Genomic DNA, 21,260 nt, shown 5'->3' with positions numbered 1-21,260 from the left:
CAGATGGATTATTGAAGCAGGGTGTGTTTAGAACATTAGAGGATGGTGGGGACTGTGGCAAACTGGAGACAATACACACTCTCTGAGGACAGCTGCCACTCACCTCTAGGTGATTGTTGTATTCAGGATGCAGGCCCAGAGTGGCTGAACTGATTTTTGTGGAAAATATTCCAGTTTTTATAAACTATGCTGGCTAACCAAATAAATTTAGCCAGGACCCCCCTTGCCCTTTTTTCTTAGATTTTTCACTCTTTGGTGATATTTTTAACTTTAGCCTCTACCTTATAACCATTCCATGTATAGTATTAATCTGATGTGAGAGTACTCATAGAACAATATTCTGGATTAATTTAATTGCTCCCTTTTACCTCCTCCATTGACCCACCCATTCTATTTGTATAGGCTGTTTCTATCCAATAGACATATAACACAAGCCACATATGTAATTTTAAATTTTCTGATAGATAGCCACAGGAAAACAAAACCCAAAAAACCAAACCCATTGCTGTCAAGTCAATTCCAACTCCTAGTGACCCTACAGGACAGAGTAATACTGCCCCATAGGGTTTCCAAGATTTGAACTGCCGACCCTTTGGTTAGCAGCCATAGTTCTTAACCACTATACCACCAGGGTTCCCAGGAAAACAACGTGAAATTAATTTAACACTTTATTTAACCCAGTATATCTAAAACATTAGCAGTTCAACAAATAATCCATATAAAAGTTATTGATGTCATATTTTACCTTTTTTTTTTACTAATTCTTTGAAGTCTGATCTGTATTTTCTAATTAATGCACATATCAATATGCTTGCTAAATTTTCACCAGAATTACTTTATTTACATTTAGATTTCATGAAATTTATAGTTAAAACAGTATATCAACATATGCAAGTTGTTTCAAACATACTTAAAAGTTTTCCAATAACTGAATTGAGCATTGTTTTAAAATTTAGTTAAAATGAAATAAAATGAGAGATTCATTTTCACATCAGATGCACCGACCCCATCTCATATCCTCAGTAGCCACACATGGATGGTGGCAGCCACACTGGGTAACGCTAGTTAGATTACCCTGTGGGCTTGTTTGTGTTTAGAAGCTTCAAGTCTCTTATTTGTATATGTGAAGAAAAGGTAACCTACAATTCAATATTCACAGCTGCGTCAAGAGAAAAAGTTAAAGTTGCTTTACCTAGGACCTGGCACTCTGTTGGTCAGAGGGAAGTCAAGAATTTTGTCTGGAAGGCTCTTACTTCTGTAAATTTGGGAGTAGGAGAAATATTGGAAGGTAGGAAACAATAAGCAGATCTCTCTCTTCCTGCTCCTTGTGTACCCCGTCCCCCACTGGTGTTCATTCCCCGTAGCATGGGTGCACGGCTTTGTGTTTGTGTGGCTTCCTGTAGAAGGAGGAATCCTGGATTACACCAGAACATGGTTGCCACCCCTTGGCATTAATTTCTTCGAGAGATTCTTCTCCAGATTTTGCGGAAGCACTCCTCAGATGATTTCTCTCTCCACTGGAAGTAGACGTCTTGCCATGTTTCCATTCTCCTTGTTAAAATGTGAAATTCACTTAACCATGGACAGAGGCTAAGGTCTTGTATTTCTTACCCCCTTTACACTCGTTATTCTGAAATGGGTCTGACAGATAAGCTTTTGGGACTTGGGAGGACAGGTATTCAATACTTACAGCAGGTAAATCTGATAAAAGAGAACATTTTTAATAAAATGCCATGAGGAGTTTGAAACATATACTACTAGTTTCTCAACTAGGGACTTACTAAAAATCTAGTTAGCAGTAAAAACGGATTTTTAGTTTTTCTAGGGCTCTATAAAATGGTTTGTGGTTCAGCATGGAAGCAGAGACCTCGCTGCAGAGATCAGATCAGACGGGTCAGCAATAGGCGTACCGTCATCCATGTCAATTTTACCCTTTTAGATGGCTTCACTGTTTCTAGGTTCTTTTTCAGACAAATGCCCGAAAATGTGTCTAAAGAGTCTTAATATTCTTAACCTTGGATCCAGTCATTTTATTTCTGGGACTGTGGACAAAGGGGGGAAAATCCTTAGTGTGGAAACTCTTTATGCACAAAAATGTTTATCGTAGTACCCTATGAAATAGCAGAAAGTCGGAATCAACCCAGACGTGGAACTCCAGGAGGTAGGTCAGTCGATTATGTTACATCCGCTTGATGGAGTATAATGCAGCCATGAAAAGCGAAGTTTAGAAGTGATTTCAGTGACATGGAAAATAGCTTGAGGTAAAGTGTTTAGGGAAAAAAGGACACACAGTTCTGTGTATAGTTGGACAACAACAGGCAAAATAGGAGAAACGAGGGTTATGTGAACCACTGTTTTAGCAGTGTTTGATAGTTTCAGGGTGATTGATTTTCTCTTATGCATATTTATATCTTTAAAAATTTCTTAAATTGGCATTATGGGGATATTGAAAACCCCATAAATGCTCTAAAAAGAAAGCTCAAAAGGATGAGAGGGGACAGAGACCTGCTGGAGGCTTCTTCTGGTGAGGGGCTCTGGGCACATGTTCCCCTTTGACAACTGTTTTTGTAAAACTGACTCCAGAAGAAAGAGATGGTGAAGCGATGGGATAGGAAGAGTGACCCAGTTGGGCCAGATGGGGGGAAACGTTGCTGGGGGATTTCCTCCCACCCATAATGTCTGGTTATTCAGAGGCAGGACCTGGGGCTTCATGTCTGGGTTCTCTAGTGTCTGACGGTGCAAAGTGCAGGTAGGCGCTCCACTAGTGCTGACTGAATTTTGAGCAAGCGGCGAGGGACTGGATCAAATTCCACTGGCTACATTATGCGATACTTAGGCTTTTAGGGTTTTACTTCTGGGTTTTGAAAAAAAAGAAAAAAAAATTTTTTTCCATTTACACCCATTTTCAGTTAAATACCCATGGGCACTGCTACTCAGAAGCACCTCCCCAAGCCTCCGGTGTGGTTGTTAGCTGCCATTGAGTTGGCCCCAGCTCGCGGCAACCCCGTGCACAGTGGAATGAGATGCTGCCTGGTGCCGTGCCATCCCAAGGATTGGTTATGGATTGGACTCTTGTGATCTGTAGGGTTTCGCTGGCTGATTTTTGGAAGTAAATCACCAGGACTTCCTTTCTAGCCCACCTTAGTCTGCAAGCTACACTGCAACCTGTTCAGCATCATAGCAACACAAACCACCGTTGACAGACGGGCGGTGGCCACACAATGAGGTGCATTGGCTGGAAATCGAACCCGGGTCTCCTGCATGGAAGGTGAGCATTCTACCGCTGAAACACTAATGTCCCAGCCTTCTTAAAACAAACCAAACAGACAAACCCATTGCCGTCGAGTGATTCTGACTGATAGCAACTCTATAGGACAGAGTAGAACCGCCCCTCAGGATTTCCAAGGCTGTTTTTAATCTTTACAGAAGCAGACTGCCACATCGTTCTCCTGTGGAGCCGCTGGCGAGTTCGAACAACTAACCTTTTAGTTAGCGGCTAGAGGCTTACCCACTGGGCTGCCTTCGTTAGTCCCCCTCACAGTGATGAACTACTTAATTCAGAATAAAGCCCACAGCTGTTTTGGTTAGGTTGTGCTTAGGAGTGCTCAGCAGCAGAATTCTGTAGCACCTTTAATTGCCCTTGAAGTAGCTAACTTTGATTAAAGCGTGTGTTTCTGAACCTCCTGATGATGGAGCTCGTCTGTGAGTGAAGTAGGGGTGTCTGTGAGTGAAGTAGGGGTGTCTGTGAGTGAAGTAGGGGTGTCTGTGAGTGAAGTAGGGGTGTCTGTGAGTGAAGTAGGGGTGTCTGTGAGTGAAGTAGGGGTGGGCTTGTGAAACCTGCAGTGGTTCAGGCTGCTGTTAGAGATGGTTAGACAACTTCCCTCCTGCCACGGTGCTGAACTGGAGATTTCTTTTTTATTGCCTAAAGCATCTTTACTTTCTTCTTTGTTATTATCCCCAGCATATTACCTAGGATCAAATCTCTTTGTATTATTGCTTATATATCTTTGACTATAACCACAGTTTGAAAGGCCTAGCTGAGCACTGTAAGCCCTTCTATTTGAAACTGTTTTTCTTTTGGAAATGCACACTCCAGTCTAGTTTAAATATTATTTCCACTTTCACTGTATTGAGGCTTCAAAAATGATGAAAGAAACCTATTTATTGCACACGGGCCTAGCGTCATTGAACAAACCACAGCGTTAAAAAGGATCAGACCAGAAATCATCTGGTCCAGAGGTAGAAATCTGGTGGACCGAGAGGTTGTAGGCCATCCCACTGTTTCGCCAGGCTTGCTCTTTGCAGGTGACATGGCACATCGGTGAGACTTGTGAATGCCATGGACATGAGTCCCTGGACAGGCTTCTTTTGCTGTAAGATGAGTTCCTGGCCAGACACAATGTGGTAGGGAAACCATGGCTGTGAATGAAGTCTTGTGTAAGTGGAGGTAATGGAGCTGGCAGTACAGGCAGAGGTGGTAGATTTATGGGTGTCTGTTCCATGGATTTCATTTTACTTGGATCCACAATCCACACCCATGGAAGCAGCAGTCAAGAAATCAAATGATGTACTGAATTTGGCAAATCTAGTGCATGGGACCTGAGACCTCTTTCAAGTGTTAAAAAGCAAAGATGTCATTTTAAGAATTAAGGTGCACCTGACCCAAGCCATGGTGTTTTCAGTCACCTCATAAGCTGGACAATGAATAAGGGAGACTGAAGAAGAATTGATGCCTTTGAATTATGGTGTTGGTGAAGAATATTGAACACGCCAGGGACTGGCAGAAGAAGGAACAAGTGTGTCTTGGGGGAAGTATAGCCAGGATGCCCATTAGAAGCAAGGATGGTGAGACTTCATTTCATATACTTTGGACATGTTATCAGTTGGGGCCTGTCCCTGGAGAAGGACGTCATCGTTGGTAAAGTACAGGGTCAGCAAAAAAAGAGGAAGACCCTCAAGAGATGGACTGACACAGTGGCTGCAGCAATGGGCTGAAGCATAACAATGATTGTGAGGATGGTGCGGGACCCAGTGGTGTTTTGTTCTGTTGTACAAGGGGTCACTATGAGGTGGAACTGACTCGACGGCAGAGGACAACAACAACATTCCATGGAGAAATCACTGCCCCCTCCAGGACAGAAGGGGTTTAGGGTAGTCACTCTACCATCAGGTGGTTGACTGGTTTCCTCTTTCTCTACACCCGTGGAGGGGCTCAGCTTTGTTCTCTGCTACTGGAAAGACAGACTGTCAGTAGTAGCGATAGCCAGATTAGACCTGGGGAGGGGAGGTTCCTGAGGTATGACCCACGCATAGCGATGTTGTTGATCCCATGGGTCCATGTTGCTGGGGCCTGTTGCCATGTCCACTTTGAACCAGGGCTTACTGATTAAGCACTGGGAGGAGAGGTTGACTGACATCTACAGATCATGTCATCTTGCCCACCTGGTGATTGAGATCGTCCTCTGCAGTGGGGGTGTTTGAGGATTCACATAGATGTTTGAATGTCATCACGCTGTATCTACTCTGGTAGATCCATCCATGTACTTCTTCCCCAGGCCTTTTGTCACTCATCTTCCCATCCTGTTCTTCCCCACCCTGCCATACTGTCAGTTACTGCCTATGAACTGATGTAGCTCCATCTTCCTGGATATCTCTCGGTCCAGACAATGTAGAAATCAAATATACTGCCTGAAATTCTGCCCACCAACAAGATCTCCTTTCAGTTCTGTTCTTCAGAGCCACCCCTGAGTGGGGTTGTAACGCTGCAGCTGTCCGTTTCTGGTTTCTACCACTTAGATCTCACTGAATCACCTATAAATCAACCCTAAGTTTTTTCCTCTTTCCACGAATATGTAGGTGTGGTTTGAGGGACAGGAGACAGAACAGGAAGTATAGGTGACAGCAGTTCACGTCACCTGCTCGTGCAGCTTACACCTTCTGAGCTGCTTGAGCCTGATTTCTTATACACCATTTCCACTTGACTGTGGGTACCTCCTGCACACACCTCATCTAAAAAGAGGGTCAGTGCTAGGTGGGTCAGGTGATACCTAGCTGGTCACGTGGTCACTTCATGTCCCATAGCCAGGGATTCTGTACTAGGGCCTGATAGCAAGCAAGGGCTCTTTCTCAAAAGGAGAATAGTTATCTGTAGGAGAGGGTATGGCTGCTCCAACACTCCGGAGGCTTTTGTGGGCTTCTCCTGGAGCTTCCCAGAGGTCCGTACGGCACCTTCTGTTATGGACACTTTGCACATCATTGGTTATGCCTGGTCACGCATTATCCAAGGGACAGAGCGGCTTGCATGGCAGCTTGGACTTGCTGCGGAGCCTTTCTTTTTCTCTGGGCCCCACTCAGAACTGGCTTCCTTACAGTTTACTTGGTAAATGGGCCAGACCAGCATAATCACGTATGGTACACGTCGTTTCCAAAATCCAAAAAACCCACCAAGCTTTGGCCCTTTTTTTACTGGAAGGCTAAACGATGATGATGATGATTAGAATAACAATGAAAACCACAGCCCTGGATGATCTGGGACAGCCCACCAGACAAACAGTGGACTGAACTGGTGGTGGCGGCTGAGGATGCAGCTGGACTCCTCTGTCTTGTTACAGGGTGGGGTGAGGCACCACTGGGCTGACTGCAGGAGGGCATTTCTGTTGGACACAGATGTTTGCTCTTGAAATACTTGAAGTACCATAGAAGCTGGTTTAGAATTTGACTTTTTATCACCTATTTGAAGAGTATCCCTCATTTGAACATTTACTATTTCTGTACCTTTAATTTTCTAAGATTGTTACCCATATTTCTGTGTTTCTTTAGCTTAATGAGGCTTGTTCTTAGGATCATTTTCTTTTCTGGTTATGTATAGACTATCTCTGAGTTTTAAAGTCATATGTATTGAGTTTTAAGCACTTTTAGACATTTTAGATTGTCTTATTTGTTATAGAACAGTCAGCATTGTCTTAGTAACAGCCCTCGTGGCAGGATTTGCTGAAATTTGACAAGAGTTCCTTTTAATCAGCCCCACATGAGGCCTTTTTGTGCTCTGCTCTTGCCCTTTCATCCTGTAATTGCCTGTTCTCAAATCAATCGGTCAGCAAACAAATGCTACCAATCCACAGGGAACTGAGTGGAGAGGGAGGCTTCTTGTCTCCCTAGTACTGAGCATATTGTCACTGTCATGGCTTCTTCACCCAGAAGCTCTGTTCCAGCCAGGCCCTTGTCAGTCCGCCCTGTGAACAGGTACCCTGCAGCACTAGGTCCATTGCACAGAACTTCCCGTAGTCATCTGAGTCAGAATGAACAAATTAAAAAGCTGAGGTCAGACTTAAATGACTTAAATTCACTACAAAACAAGAGACCCTTCCTGTAGTCCTGGAATGACTTTAAAACATGCAGATCAAATACAAGGAAAGTGTGTGGACAGTTTGGAAAAATTCATTTGGAAATATCTAAAATGATAACATGGGCTACAACTAGCCCAGAAGCAGAAAGTGTCCCTCAGTGCTCAGCAGAAGTCAAGGGTGGGGGGGTCTCTAGAACTCTGCCTGCTCTTGGCAAAGCCACATTCCCTCGCTCCCATTCCATCCATCATCCCTCATGTCCCACTGTCTGCCTTGAAGCCATTGGGACCAATATCATCCCCTTAATCCCAGTTCATCAGTCCCCACATGAAGCCCTGGTCTCCTGGATCCTTGTGCATCCTTTGGACTGTGATCCCCACTCAGCTCGATATGTTCCCTCTTCCGGCCCTGCCTCCCACCTCCCATCCCATGAAGGTTCTCTCTGATGGTCAGTCATCAGCGGATCCCCTGTCACCATCTTCTCTGATGTACCCTTCACTGTCTTCCCTTGTGGCCCTTTTTCTCTCCTGTCCTCCAGCCACTGCTGGGCCTGCAGGTGGTGGAGATGTCCTCCATGCTCCTCATTGCTGCTCCGAGGTTGCTCTGGCTGCCACCTCTCTTAAAAAAAGCAAACAGACAAAAGCCTGTATCATCAGACCCTAGCACCCGCTACCCTCCTCGCTGCCCTCCACTGCTGACCCTGAGCCCTTTCTTCTTAATTCCTTTAAGATCTGAGCATGTGGCTCCCACCCACTCTCATTGACACTGCTTCTGAGCTAGTCATCAGTGCTTTTGATACCTACAGAGATGGTCCTTCTAAAGCCCTGTCCTCTTGCTCCCCTGGCTTCCTCTCTCTAGTGACTTTGTCCCCGTCAGCTGTATTGCTGGAAACCCTTTCATTCTTTTGTAGAATGCTTTCACAGGCACCACCCCCGGACCTCTCTGGCAAGAGCTTACAGTAGTCTTTGCTGCCTCAGTAGGTTCTCCTCAGGACCATGCCCCCTATTATCTCTGGGATTTTCCCTGAGTGCCCAGAGTCTTCCTTTGAGTCATTCACTGGAGGCTACAGCAATCCCACAGTGCCCTGGGGAGCCATTCTTGGTGCCCACCAGACCCAGCCTTGCCCATGCCAAGCACCTGCCTGTCTCCCAGAGTTATGAGACCCTTGAGGGCCGTGGGGTGCTGTGGGAGGCCCCTCCAATCTCCTGGTGTTGCTGGAGCCCAGTGGGCCTGCCATGGGTGGTGGTGGGAGTTCTGTTAAGACCAGAGGCCCTTTCATCCCCTCCATTTTACCATTTCTCCTTGCTAACTAGGTGTGCAGTGGGACGGACAAATTAGCAGCATTCCAGTGTTGTAAACTGCCAGACTGTGAGTCCCAGCTCAGGCTCGGCAGATAACTTTCTCTGCATTACCAAAGTCCTACAGCATGTAGAGACCTGCCTTTCCCACTTAACGTCACAAATGTTTTCTCATGCCATTACAAGCTCATTATAAATGCTGTCTTTAATGGCTGCCTAATAACATAATAATATTAATACGTCTAGTAATGGCTGCCTAATTTAATAACCCTGGTGATGCAGTAGTTAAAAGGTATGACTGCTAACCAAAAGATTGGCAGCCGGAATCCACTAGCTGCTCATTGGACACCGTATGGGGCAGTTCCACTCTGTCCTGTAGGGTCGCTATGAGTTGGAATTGACTGGACGACAGTCGGTTTTGGTTTTTGAGATATGACATTGGGTGACTGTACTGTATTTCCTCAAACATGGAAAGGTATTTTTTCTTTGGATTGGAGAGAACAAAAGCCTCACATTTTACAAGTTTACCAAAGTTTTCCACCACGTTTTATTAAGTTACTAACTTTAAAGAACATCTCCTTTCTCACATGTAAGGTAGAAGGTTACATATTTAAGAGCTCTTTTCTTCCATATTCAGAAAGTAAATATTTTAGGGTAAAATTTGTGAACAGACTATACACTTGACATTCATTTCCCATCCTTCAAAGTCACCAGTATCTTGACTACTGGACACTTTCTTGAAGTCATCTGTGAAAATTTCAATTCCCAGTTAATACCATCTCTTCACTAAAAGTATTGCTAAATTTTTATGCCAAGAAAGAGGGAGTCATTGCGGCTGTTAATGAGAATTTATGGCTCTGCGGCAGGAAGATGTTGAAAAGGGAAAGGGCAGATGAAGGAAGGACGTGGCCAGGGGACACTCTCTGTCAAACACATACAAGATGTATTGTCAAAGAAGGAAACCGTCATTTTTAAGTATGCATTCTTCCAGTTCTGTGAATCTGTGGAAGAATTTTTATTCTAGGAACACATTCCTCGGTGAACACGTTCCTAGGGTGTTGAGGGAACTTTGTATATAAACCACAGCATTGAAAGGACAGAAGGAGAGGACAGGCTCCAAGATTATTGTCTGCAGTTTGCTTTCTGCTCTTTGAGCATATGCTTAATACCACTCCAGTCCTGAAGTTGATGCCCAAAGGATGCTGGGAGAAGGAAAGGGATTTTCCCAGCATGCTTTGGGTGGTCAGAAGTTGGGTATAAGTAGATAAAAACCACCTTTGAACTTATCATTTATTTCTGAGTCTAGAAACTGAAGCCATCAAAACAACTAAATTTGTATGAGGTATTTTAAATTAATCAGCCATTTGAAAAATGTGCTAGGGTAATACTGGCGAGGGTTTCCTTGAGCGTGTGGAAGGTGGTGATGGGTGGGGGTGTCAGGTCCAGCTGCAGCTGCAGGTGTGGTGGAGATCTCGCTGATAACAGATAGGCTGGGAAGTTTCTTAGTCATTTGGGGAGATGTTTTGGGGACAGCAAACCAAAGGTTTTTAGCTCTTGGCAGTGCCTAGTGCTCAATTTTCCTGCAGCTCCAGGCAGCAGCCAGGATGGCTGACTCGGATGAGTTTCTCCACCATGAAGACTGAGCTGTGAGATCCAGGAGGCTGAAATGTGGGGGGATGAAAAGAAGAAAACCTGAGCCTTTTGACCCAAGAAGTGTGGGAAGGAGGAGAGAGAGGGAAGGCAAGGCAGTCAGGAGTGTGTGTCCTGACTTTCTCTTCTGGGAGCAGGTCAGCGAAGGGTGTGATTGTGTGTCTTAAGGGGGTCAAGTAGAAAACTGAGCAGAAGGCACAGGGGAGCCTGAGAACATTGTAAAAAGGACTAGTCTGGGGAAGTTCAGGGTTCTCCAGGAGGCCTGTTTGTGAGCACATCCACTGTAGCCAGGAACGGCTGTGGAGCATGGCCCCATATCCTGAGCATGGGAGGCATGAAGGCAGGAGTTTCCCTGGGCCCTGATGAGGGCATGTTGAGGCACCATGAGGAGAACTGGACCTGCCAAAGCCTGCAGTTCAGAGGGGAGGCCGCCAAGAGCAGGGACCTCAGTGATCAGAGGCCACAACGGGGTCAGCCGTTAGCTGCCAAGTATTCGTAACAAAGAACAAATGTGACCGGTTAGTCTTTCATACGTGGGGGTCCAGACACCAGCCCCTCAACCCCTGTGGCAGAGCAGCCAGAGAGACTCCACATGGGCTGGCCACCTTGTCCTTCAGTGCCTCGCCTTGCGAGCAGTAAAGCCTTCCCGTGCATCTTGGGACAGAGCAGGGAGAGATGCAGCACCCCTTTGGGGAGTTGAACTTAGACCATTTTCCAGGAGGAGGGAGGTTTGAGTCATTTTCTCAGCTCTTCCATCACTGCAGAGTCTTAGATGTCCTGTTGAAAGCCCTGCAGTGGCTCCCAGGGGCTCAGGATGAAGCCCAAGCCCTTTAACTTGGCTTAACGTGCTCCCTCCCCACTGTGCAGCAGACACACTGCATTGTGATGAGCAGTTCTCCAGGGATCACCTTCACTTGTGTTTCTTTGAGAGCTTGGCTGCTAGCCAGAAGGTTGGGTTCGATTCCACCAGCTGCTCCTTGGAAATCCTATGGGGCAGTTCTACTCTGTCCTATAGGGCTGCTATGACTACGGGGCAGTTCTACTCTGTCCTATAGGGCTGCTATGACTACGGGGCAGTTCTACTCTGTCCTATAGGACTGCTATGAGTTGGAATCAGCTCCACGGCAACAAGGCAACAACGGGTTAAGGCACACTTTCCCATGTGTTCTTCCCTCTGCCTGTCACCTGCAGTGCTGCTGCTCCCCCAGGAAGCCTCCCATCTCTGGCCCCTGCCCTCCTCCCGCCTCCCCTAGCGCCGGCCATGTGCCCTCAGGCAGCCCTTCCTATGCTGTGCCTTATGGTCCCTTATCACCAGCTGTCCTGGGCTCTACTCAGTGACAATGTCAACGAACAGGACTCACTTGCATCCTGGGTAAGTAAGCACCAGTGTCCCTGAATCCAGGAGGACCCTCTGAGGTTTGCATATTAAAAGCCCAGGCTCTGCAGCTGTTGTTTGCTTACGCTTTAATGGTGGTGGTTACATGTAAAGGGATACTTCTGGAGGTACCTGCTAATAATTTGCTGTCTTTGGGTGTCAATCTTCTCCTTTTCTCACCTACTATTAGTTGTCTTATTCCCTTTATTTTGAGAACAAACACAATGGCAGATTTTAGCCTCCCATGTTTGATCACAAATCCGGAACTGGTGAAGTCTGAATTAGGGAGGTTTTAATGTAGATCTCTTCGCGGTCTTACGTTCGCTAGTATAATTACATGATCTTGTTCCAAAAGCAGCCCTCTGCCAGCTCCTGTATTGATGCCCCAGCACTTTTATTACAGACAGAAGAAATGTACCCGGCCTTTACCCAGTGAAACAAAACCATCGTTACCCTGCTGAGACTAAAGGGGAAGCTCTCAGTGGGCTGAAGAGCTGCATTTTTATAGTGTCCGTTAGTGGCCCTCTGGGCAGCGGATCAACAGTGAAACATCCCAAGCATAGGAGACAGACAAAGAAGAAATCAAAAGGCAGGGGAGCTTCACGGAGGGACTTCACTGTGCCCACAGGGTCCAGAAACAAAGGCAGAGAATTTCAGCATGGCTCCAGTGCCCAGACCACAGGGAAAGGTGCTAGGCTCTAATATAGACCCTGGGCTTTTTAGTTTCCTGTAAAGCCAGTCTTTGGGGGTAAAGCCAGAGAAATGAAATCAGGGTTTATAAACCAGGCCATTTATTCACCAGTAATGTGTGCTCTTTTCTTTTTTTTAACGTGTGCTCTGTGTGTGTGTGTGCTGTGTGCGTGCTGTGTGCGTGCTGTGTGTGCCGTGCTGTGTGATGCGTGTGTGTGCTGTCTGCTGTCTGTGTGCTGTCTGTGCTGTCTGTGTGCGTGCGTGCTGTGCATGGGCACTGTGCGTGTGCTGTGTGTGAGCTTGTGCGTGCCGTGTGCATGCCATGTGCTGCAAGCTGTGTGTGCTGTGAGCTGCGTGTGTGCTGCGTGTGAGCTGTGTGCGTGCTGTGTGCTGCGAGCAGTGTGCTGCGAGCAGTGTGCTGCGAGCAGTGTGCTGCGAGCAGTGTGCTGCGAGCTGTGTGCTGCGAGCTGTGCGTGCTGTGCGTGAGCTGTGCGTGTGCTGTGCGTGTGCTGTGCGTGAGCTGTGCGTGTGCTGTGCGTGAGCTGTGTGTGTGCTGTGCGTTGTGTGCTGTGTGTTGTGTGCTGTGCGCGAGCTGTGTGTGTGCTGTGTGATGTGTGTGTAATGTGTCTGTTGCATATGTGACGTGTGTATGGGTGACGTGTATGTGTGCTGTGTATGTGTGTGCTGTGTGTGATGTGTATGTTTTCTATGTGATGTGCGTGTGTTGTGTGTAACATGCATGTGCAGAGTCTACAGTGACCCTAGCCCTTGTCCTCCCTGTATGTGTGGTGCGTGATGTGTGTATGTGTGATGTGTATGCGTGTGTGATGTGTGTGTGCAGAATCTGCAGTGACCCTTGCCCTCCCTCTGTATGTGTATGTATGCATGTGAGATGTGTGTATATGTGTGTGATGTGTGTGTGTGCAGAGTCTGCAGTGACCCTAGTCCTTGCCCTCCGTGTGTATGTGTGCTGTGTGTGTGACGTGCTTATGTGTGATGTGTGTATGTGTGTGTGCTGTGTGTGTGTGCAGAATCTGCAGTGACCCTTGCCCTCCCTCTGTATATGTATGTATGCACGTGAGATGTGTATATGTGTGTGATGTGTGTGTGTGCAGAGTCTGCAGTGACCCTAGCCCTTGTCCTCCCTCTGTATGTGTATGTATGCATGTGAGATGTGTGTATACGTGTGTGATGTGTGTGTGTGCAGAGTCTGCAGTGACCCTAGTCCTTGCCCTCGCTGTGTAGTGGCAGCAGTGAACCCCACGTGTCCTCTGCTGGGGTGTCTGTTGGTGCTGGAGAGACACAGAGCAGAGTCCCACATGGTTTGTAAGCCTTTCTGTTTGAGTCAGTGTTTCTCAGCCTCAGCACTGTCGACATCTTGGAGCACATGATTCTTTGTTGAGGGGCTGTCCTGTGCCTTGTAGGGTGTCTTGCAGCATCTCTAGCCCTACCCATTGGGTGCCACTAGGATACTCCCAATCAAAAATGTCTCCAGATGTGGCCAGGTGTCCCCTGGGTGGCAGCTTAGCCCCTGATTGAGAACTGCTGGTTCAAACCGTGGTTGTCACTGAGGGAAGTCACAGCTCTCCACCTCCATACTCTCGCTAACTGCAGCCACTTTGTCCCCAGGCTGTGCGGGGTGCTTGTCTAATGCTGTCTGAAACCAAACGCTGCCAGCAGACACCACAGGAGCAGGTCTCCCTTCACCGTCCTCACTTCTGAAGGGGGCTCCTCCAGGATCTAATAGGTAGAAAATTTAATCACATCCCGTAAGGATAAGATAATGAGATCACCCCACCAGTTTTCAACTTCCAGACCTGTTCTTCTTTGCCAGAAATAAAATAATAGCGTCACTTCTGTTTAATGGGGGAGGAAGTTTTGCCTAACTGCATGAGCTTGGAGCCTCTATGGGGTCTCAGGGAGGGGTCAGATGGGGGTTCAGATGGAGGTCACAGGGCCTGTGGGAGCTGGTGCCTGGTGGTACGAGGGTGATGGTGTTCAGACTGTAGGACACAGTGGGTTTTCTACACAGCTGGGCTTGGAGTTGGTCAGGTCCTGTGCAGTGCAGTGATCCCTGGTGGAATGCTGGTCTGCAGAGTGTGTCTGGGGACAGTCTGTCATGGACCAGAGCGCTCCTGGAGCCAGAAGGGAACTCTTTGTTCATTTTTTCACTCATTTAGAAATCAGCCATTTAGTCACGACCTACTATGAGCTAGGCATTGAACAAAGTTCTGAGGACTGAATATTTCAGGAGATGGATATTTGAAACAATAAAATGAAGGAAGTGATTCAGGTGCTCTGCTAGAATTACATATACAAGGTTCTTAGTTTTCCTGGTGGGGCCACAAAGGAGGAAGGAGTGGTCGGGGTTGGAGGGCTCTTCAAAGTGAGGACTTGACCTGAGGTGAGACTTCCCTCACAAAGAAGTAGAGGGCTCTCTCTCTCTGAGCAGGTGTGTGTTTAGGTCAGGGGAACACTCTAAGGCGAGGAGGGACCCTGGCTATAAGGCCTGGAGCCATGACATAGCCTACCCTCTTGGGCCCTGTGCGCTGCTGGCTGGGGGCAGTCGTAGGGACAGTGCCTGAGAGTGGGGGGTAGAAAGCAATGACCCTGTTCTTCTGTTCAAGTACTGGGCCAGGTAACAGGTGAGAGACCTGTAACCGTGGTGTCTTATGCCAGGCACTTCTTGGATCCTACACGTCCTTTAAAAGAACACTCTAGCTGGCTTTTTGTGGGGGTCTTCTCATACCAAGGGTTTCCAAAGGAGAATTTCTGAGGCCATCCCCTGAGGCTGCTGGGTGTAGCTTCCATCAGGTTTTCCTTCTCTCTCGTCACACCTACCAGGTGCCCTTCTTGGTTTTGTTGAATAAGGGACTGAGCTTCTGAGATGTAGGGCTCTCTGAGTTTGCTTGAGAGTTTTTACACAGATGTCTTTAGGTCTTTATATAGATACTCCTATTGAATTAAAAAAAATGTTTTAATAACAGCTTTATTGAGATAAAATTCAAAAGGCATAAAGATCACCTATTAAAGTGTACAATTCAGTGGTTTATAGTATAGTCACAGAGTTTTACACCATTTCTGTCTAATTTCAGAACATTTTATCACCCCCAAAAAGAAACTTCTACCCATTGGCAGTTACTCCCCATTTTCTCTTATCCCCAGCCGCTCATAACTGCCACTCTACTTTCTCTACAGATTTGCATATTCTGGACATTCTATGTAAATAGAATCATACAACATGTGACCTATTGTGTCTGGCTTCTTTCACTTAATGTTTTCAAGGTTGACCCACGTTATCGTTCTGGATACAAGTCCCTTACCAGATACATGATTTTCAAGTATTTTTCCCATTCTGTGGGTTGTCTTAATTTCCTTGATGATGTCCTTTGAAGTACAACATTTTTTATTTTGATGAATTCCAATTTATTTTTTCTTTTGTCACTTGAAATTTTGGGGTCATGTCTAAGAAACCATTGCCAAACTCAAGGTCACAAAAATTTACTCCGCTTTTAAAATTTTATAATTTTAGCTTTATATTTAAATCTATGATCCATTTTCAGTTAATTTTGGTATATGGTGTGAGATAGAGACCCAACTATATTCTTTTGCATGTGAATATCCACTTATCCCAGCTCTATTTGTTGAATCTTATGTGTACTTTCTTGTATTGAACGACCTTGACATCCATGTTGAAAATCAGTTGATCCTAAATGTAAGAATTTATTTCTGCACCCCCAATTTCATTATATTTTGTTTTATAATTGATCTACATTTCTATCCTTATGCCAGTACCACCATTTTTATTACTATAGCTTTGTAATAGGTTTTGAAATTATGAAGAGTGAGTCAGAAATTGTTCTTTTTCAAGATTGTTTTGGCTATTCTTGGTTCCTTGCATATCCGTATGAATTCTAGGATCAGCTTGTCAATTTCTTTAAAAAGGACTGGGGTTTTGATAGAGATTACATTGAATATGTAGATCGTGTTGATATTGCCATATTAAGTCTTCTGATCCATGAACATGGGATGTCGGTCTATTTATTTAGGTCTTCTTTAGTTTTATTCAGTGATGTTTTGTAGTTTTCAGTGTACAAGTCTTGAACTTCTTTTACTAAATTTATTCCTGTTTTGCTTATTTTGATGGTAATGCAGATGGAATTCTTTTCTTAATTTCATGTTTGGATTGTTCATTGCAAGTGTATAGAAATACAATTGATTTGTGTATATTGATCTTGTATCCTGTGACCTTGCTGAAGTCGTTAATTAGTTCTAGTAATTCATGTGTTTGTATTTCGTAGGGTTTTCTATATATGAGATCCTATTTTCAGTGAAAAGAATTAGTTTTACTTTGTCTTCTCCAATCTTGGCACCTTTTATTTCATTTTCTTGACAGATTGTCCTGGTTAGAGCCTCTAGCACACTGCTAAATAAAAGTGGTGAGAGTGACAAAATCTTGTCCTGTTCCTGATATTTGGGAAAAACATCCAGTCTTTTACCATTTAGTATGATGTTAGCTATGGGTTTTTTGTAGATGGCCTTAATCAGATTGAGGAGGTTCCTATCTATTTGTAGTTTGTTGAGTATTTTTATCATGAAAGGGTATTTGATTTTGTCAAATGCATTCTCTGTGTCTTTTGAGATGATCATGTGTTTTTTTCCACTTTATTCCATTAATATGCTGTTTTATATTGATTGATATTCACATGTTCAACCAACTGCATATTTGGGATAAATCACACTTTCTTATACTGTATATAATTATTTTTATATGTTGCTGGATTTGTTACTAATATTTTGTTAATGATTTTTATGTCTATAGTCATAAGGGATATTGTTTTGCAGTTTCCTTTCCTTGTGATGTCTTTGTCTGGTTTTGGTATCAAGGTAATACTTTCTCTTAACATAAGTTGGGAAGACCCTCAATGAGATGGATTGACACAGTTGCTGCAGCAGTGGGTTCAAGCATAGCTATGGTTATGAGGATGGTGCAGTGTTTCATTCTGTTGTACATAGGGTTCCTATCAGTTGAATTTGACTCGATGGCACCTAACAACAACAACAACAGTATCTTGATGTAGGTCATTTTTCATTCATTATTTTGGATACTCAGTGTGTCCTTTTAATCTGAAAATGAATACCCCTCAGATATTTTTTTGCAAAAGCTTTTGATCATTTATTCTCTATTTTCTCTGTTATCTCCTTTTGTATTGCCTCTAATTTTCTTTCTTTTCAACTTTATATCTCTTCTGCTTTCTGGGAAATTGCCTCAATTTTATCTTCTAAGCTTCTAACCTATACATAGATCAAGAGGCAGTCATTCGAACAGAACAAGGAGATACCGCGTGAATTAAAGTCAGGAAGCATGGGCTTCGGGTTGTGTCCTTTCACCATACCTATTCAGTGTGTATGCTGAGCAAATAATCTGAGAAGCCAGACTATATGAAGAAGAACAGGGCATCAGGATTGGAGGAAGACTCATTAACAACCTGCATTATGCAGATGACACAACCTTGCTTGCTGAAAGTGAAGAGGACTTGAAACACTTAGAGATGAAAATCAAAGACCACAGCCTTCAGTATGGATTACACTCCAATGTAAAGAAAACAGAAATTCTCACAACTGGACCACTAAGCCACATCATGATAAGTGGAGAAGAGATTGAAGTTGTCAAGGATTTCATTTTACTCGGATCCACAATCAACACCCATGGAAGCAGCAGTCAAGAAGTCAATAGATGCATCGCATTGGGCAAATCTGCTGCAAAAGTCCTCTTTAAAGTGCTGAAAAGCAAAAATGTCACCTTGAAGACCAAGGTAAACCTGACCCAAGCCATGGTGTTTTCAGTTGCCTCATGTGCATGTGAAAGCTGGACAATGAATAGGGAAGACAGAAGAAGAATTGACGCTTTTGAATTGTGTTGGCAAAGAGTATTGAATATAACACAGACTGCCAAAAGAATGAACAAATCTGTCTTGGAAGAAGTACAGCCAGAATGCTCCTTAAAAGCAAGGATGGCGAGACTACATCTCACATACTTTGGGCACGCTATTAGGAGAGATCAGTCCCTGGAGAAGGACATTAGGCTTGGTAAAGTGAGGGCCAGTGAAAGAGAAGAAGACCTTCAATGAGATGGATTGACACAGTGGCTGCAGTGATGGGCTCGAACATGGCAACAATTGTGAGGATGGTACAGGACCAGGCAGTGTTTCATTCTGTTGTACATGGGGTCGCTGTGAGTTGGAACTGACTTGACAACATCTAACAACAACAACTTGCTTTGATTTTTGCCATCAGATTTTCCCATTAAGTTTATTCTTATTTACCAAGTGTTTATTTTTAATTTAGTATCTTTTTTTTTTCCCCATGGATTAAATCAGTATCTCTTCCCATCTTGGAAGATATTATAGTGTTTTGTTTTGTTTTTTTTCAGCTCTGAGCATTATATCTGTGTCATGGATTGAATTGTGTCCCCCCAAAATATGTGTCAATTTGATTAGGCCCTGTTTCCCAGTATTGCGTGGTTGTCCTCCACTGTGATTTTAATTTATGTTAAAGAGGTTAGGGTGGGGTTGTGACACCCTTACTAAGGTCACAGCCCTGATCCAGTGTAAAGGGAGCTTCCCTGGGGTGTGGCCTGCACCACCTTTTATCTCACAAGAGATAAAAGGAAAGGGAAGCAAGCAGAGAGAGGGACCTCATACCTCCAAGAAAGCAGTGCCGGAAGCAGAGTATGTCCTTTGTACCCAGGGTTCCTGCACGGAGAAGCCCATAGTCCAGGGGAAGATTGATGACAAGGACCTTCCTCCAGAGCTGACAGGGAAAGCCTTCCCCTGGAGCTGATGCCCTGAATTTGGACTTCTAGCCTACTAGACTGTGAGAAAATAAACTTGTGTTTGTTAAAGCCATCTGCTTATAGTATTTCTGTTACAGCAGCACTAGATGACTAAGTGTGTTTCTTCTGAGTTACTATTTTTGTTAGTTTTGCTCCTTATCTTTTCTGTTGGAAGTTTTCTCAAATATATGGTCATCCTGAGCTGTTTACTCATATTTAAGAGAAAGCAGTAGAATGCCGACTGGAAGGTCCATATGTGTGGGGGTCTTTGCTTACTGACAGGCTTCACCTGAGCTGTTTCCCTGCAGGTGCCCAGTTGGGGGAATCTCCAAAGTTAGTACCTCAGGGCTCTCCGTGTGAGCACATCAGTTTCCCTGAAGAGGAGTCTTCTAACGTCCTTCTCAGGAACAAGGCTAGAACCAAGTAAAGTGGACCAGAGGCCTCAATGTTCTTTATGTAGATTTTTAATGAATCTTCCTGTTTTTAGTGTGGCTTTACCTCATACTGGAAACCCTGGTGGTGTAGTGGTTAAGAGCTACAGCTGCTAACCAAAATGCTGGCGGTTCGGATCTACCAGGCGCTCCTTGGAAACTCTATGGGGCAGTTCTGCTGTGTCCTACAGGGTCACTACGAGTTGGAATCATCTCAGTGGCAATGGGTTTTTTTTTTTTTTGGTTTTACCTCATACCATCAGCTATGCCTAGAGTCTCCAAATCCAGAGTGTCTGTAGCTCAGTATGAGAGAAAGCTGCCCTTCTTCTGCAGTCAGCCGCCCACCCCCCCGGCCCACCGCATTTTCGAAGGTGTTTGGTGCCCTCTGATTTTTTTTTTTTTTAACCTTTTCAAGTCTGTGGAACAAATCAGCATTCTTCATGCTGCCGTTTCCCTCTGTGAGCCTGGATTTTCTTATCCATGCACTTCCCATCTCCCCAAATCCCATTGACGTCTCTCGTGTGTGTCATCTCCTTTCTTGTATTTTCTTTACATCTTCTTTTAAGGTCCTTTTTTGTCGTTTTAGTAGAGTGTCGGGAGACAGCATAGAATATGAATGTTCTCAGCCCGGTATGTGTTTTGGCTAGATGCATTCTTATTAAATTTAATCCCTGGTATTTTATAATGTCTACAGGGTCACTATGAGTCAGAATCGACTCGACAGCAGTAGGTTTGGGGCACACTGGTTAAGAGTTCAGGCTGCTAACCAAAATGTCAGCAGTTCGAATTTACCAGGTGCTCCTTGGAAACCCTATGGAGCAGTTCTACTCTGTCTTGTAGGGTTGCTATGTGTTGGAATCAACTCGATGGCAGTGGTTTTTTTTTTTTAATTTATAAATATTGAACATAGTAACTGAACATTCTTCTTGGTTCTCATTAGCTCTTTTTCAGTGAGCGTCACATCATGAGTGATGCATTGAAGTTCTTTAGATTTTGAAAGCTCCTGGGTTTGTGCCCAGTTAGAAGCATTTCCATTTCACAGAGGTGGAAATGATTGGCATTTTGCATGTTAGTCTTTCTCCCTGTGGCCCCAGTTTCAGTTTAGATGCTCAGAGCAGATCTGATGCTCTCCAGAAGTGTCCTTCCTTTTTGTGACCATAAAAGCCTATAGTAGGTCTGGCTTTGGTCTACTTTGAAAGCGCGGGCCCAGGTGGACACATTAAAGCCTATGACTAGTTTTAAGATAGGTTGCAAGATACACTTAATATGGTAGATATCAAACCAGAGACCAGGGGCTCCAAAAGGACATTTACAGTTATTTTAAATATTATTCTAATTTTTCTGTTCTTATGCTAGAATTAAATTATGCATTATTTATGGCTAGTTAATTAATATGATTCTGAGTAATTTGAACTAGGAGAGACAGGGTGGGGCACAGACTCTGGAGCCGGTGACAATGTGGGTGACCTTGGGGAAGTTATTTACTTTCTCTTTGCCTCACTTTTTTTATCTGTAAAGTGGGAATAATAATGGTACCCACTTGTTAATGTTGTGAGGAATAAATTTATCAAAGCACTTAAAACAGTTCCTGGCTTCTCATAATTGTGGTGTAAATGTTTCCTATTATGTAGTTTGAAT

At 44.6% G+C, this 21,260-nt stretch overlaps 1 protein-coding gene across 11 annotated transcripts in view; it reads left to right on the top strand.

Moving 5' to 3' along the window:
- Nucleotides 1-21,260, top strand: part of MYRIP (myosin VIIA and Rab interacting protein) — a 372,549-nt gene that overhangs the window by 30,008 nt on the left and 321,281 nt on the right. The window contains exon 1 of one of the 11 annotated variants that reach the window (XM_049870915.1): nt 905-3,268. The exons of the other annotated variants lie outside the window; for them this stretch is intronic. The gene's annotated coding sequence lies outside the window, so the exon portion shown is untranslated. Of the gene's footprint in view, nt 1-904; nt 3,269-21,260 lie in introns of those variants that run through there. 11 annotated transcript variants of the gene reach the window in all.

Source organism: Elephas maximus, chromosome 27, assembly GCF_024166365.1.
Source record: "Elephas maximus indicus isolate mEleMax1 chromosome 27, mEleMax1 primary haplotype, whole genome shotgun sequence".
Taxonomy (NCBI): domain Eukaryota; kingdom Metazoa; phylum Chordata; class Mammalia; order Proboscidea; family Elephantidae; genus Elephas; species Elephas maximus.
Note: the sequence above shows the minus strand (reverse complement) of the source record. Positions and strands in the feature narration are given on the sequence as shown.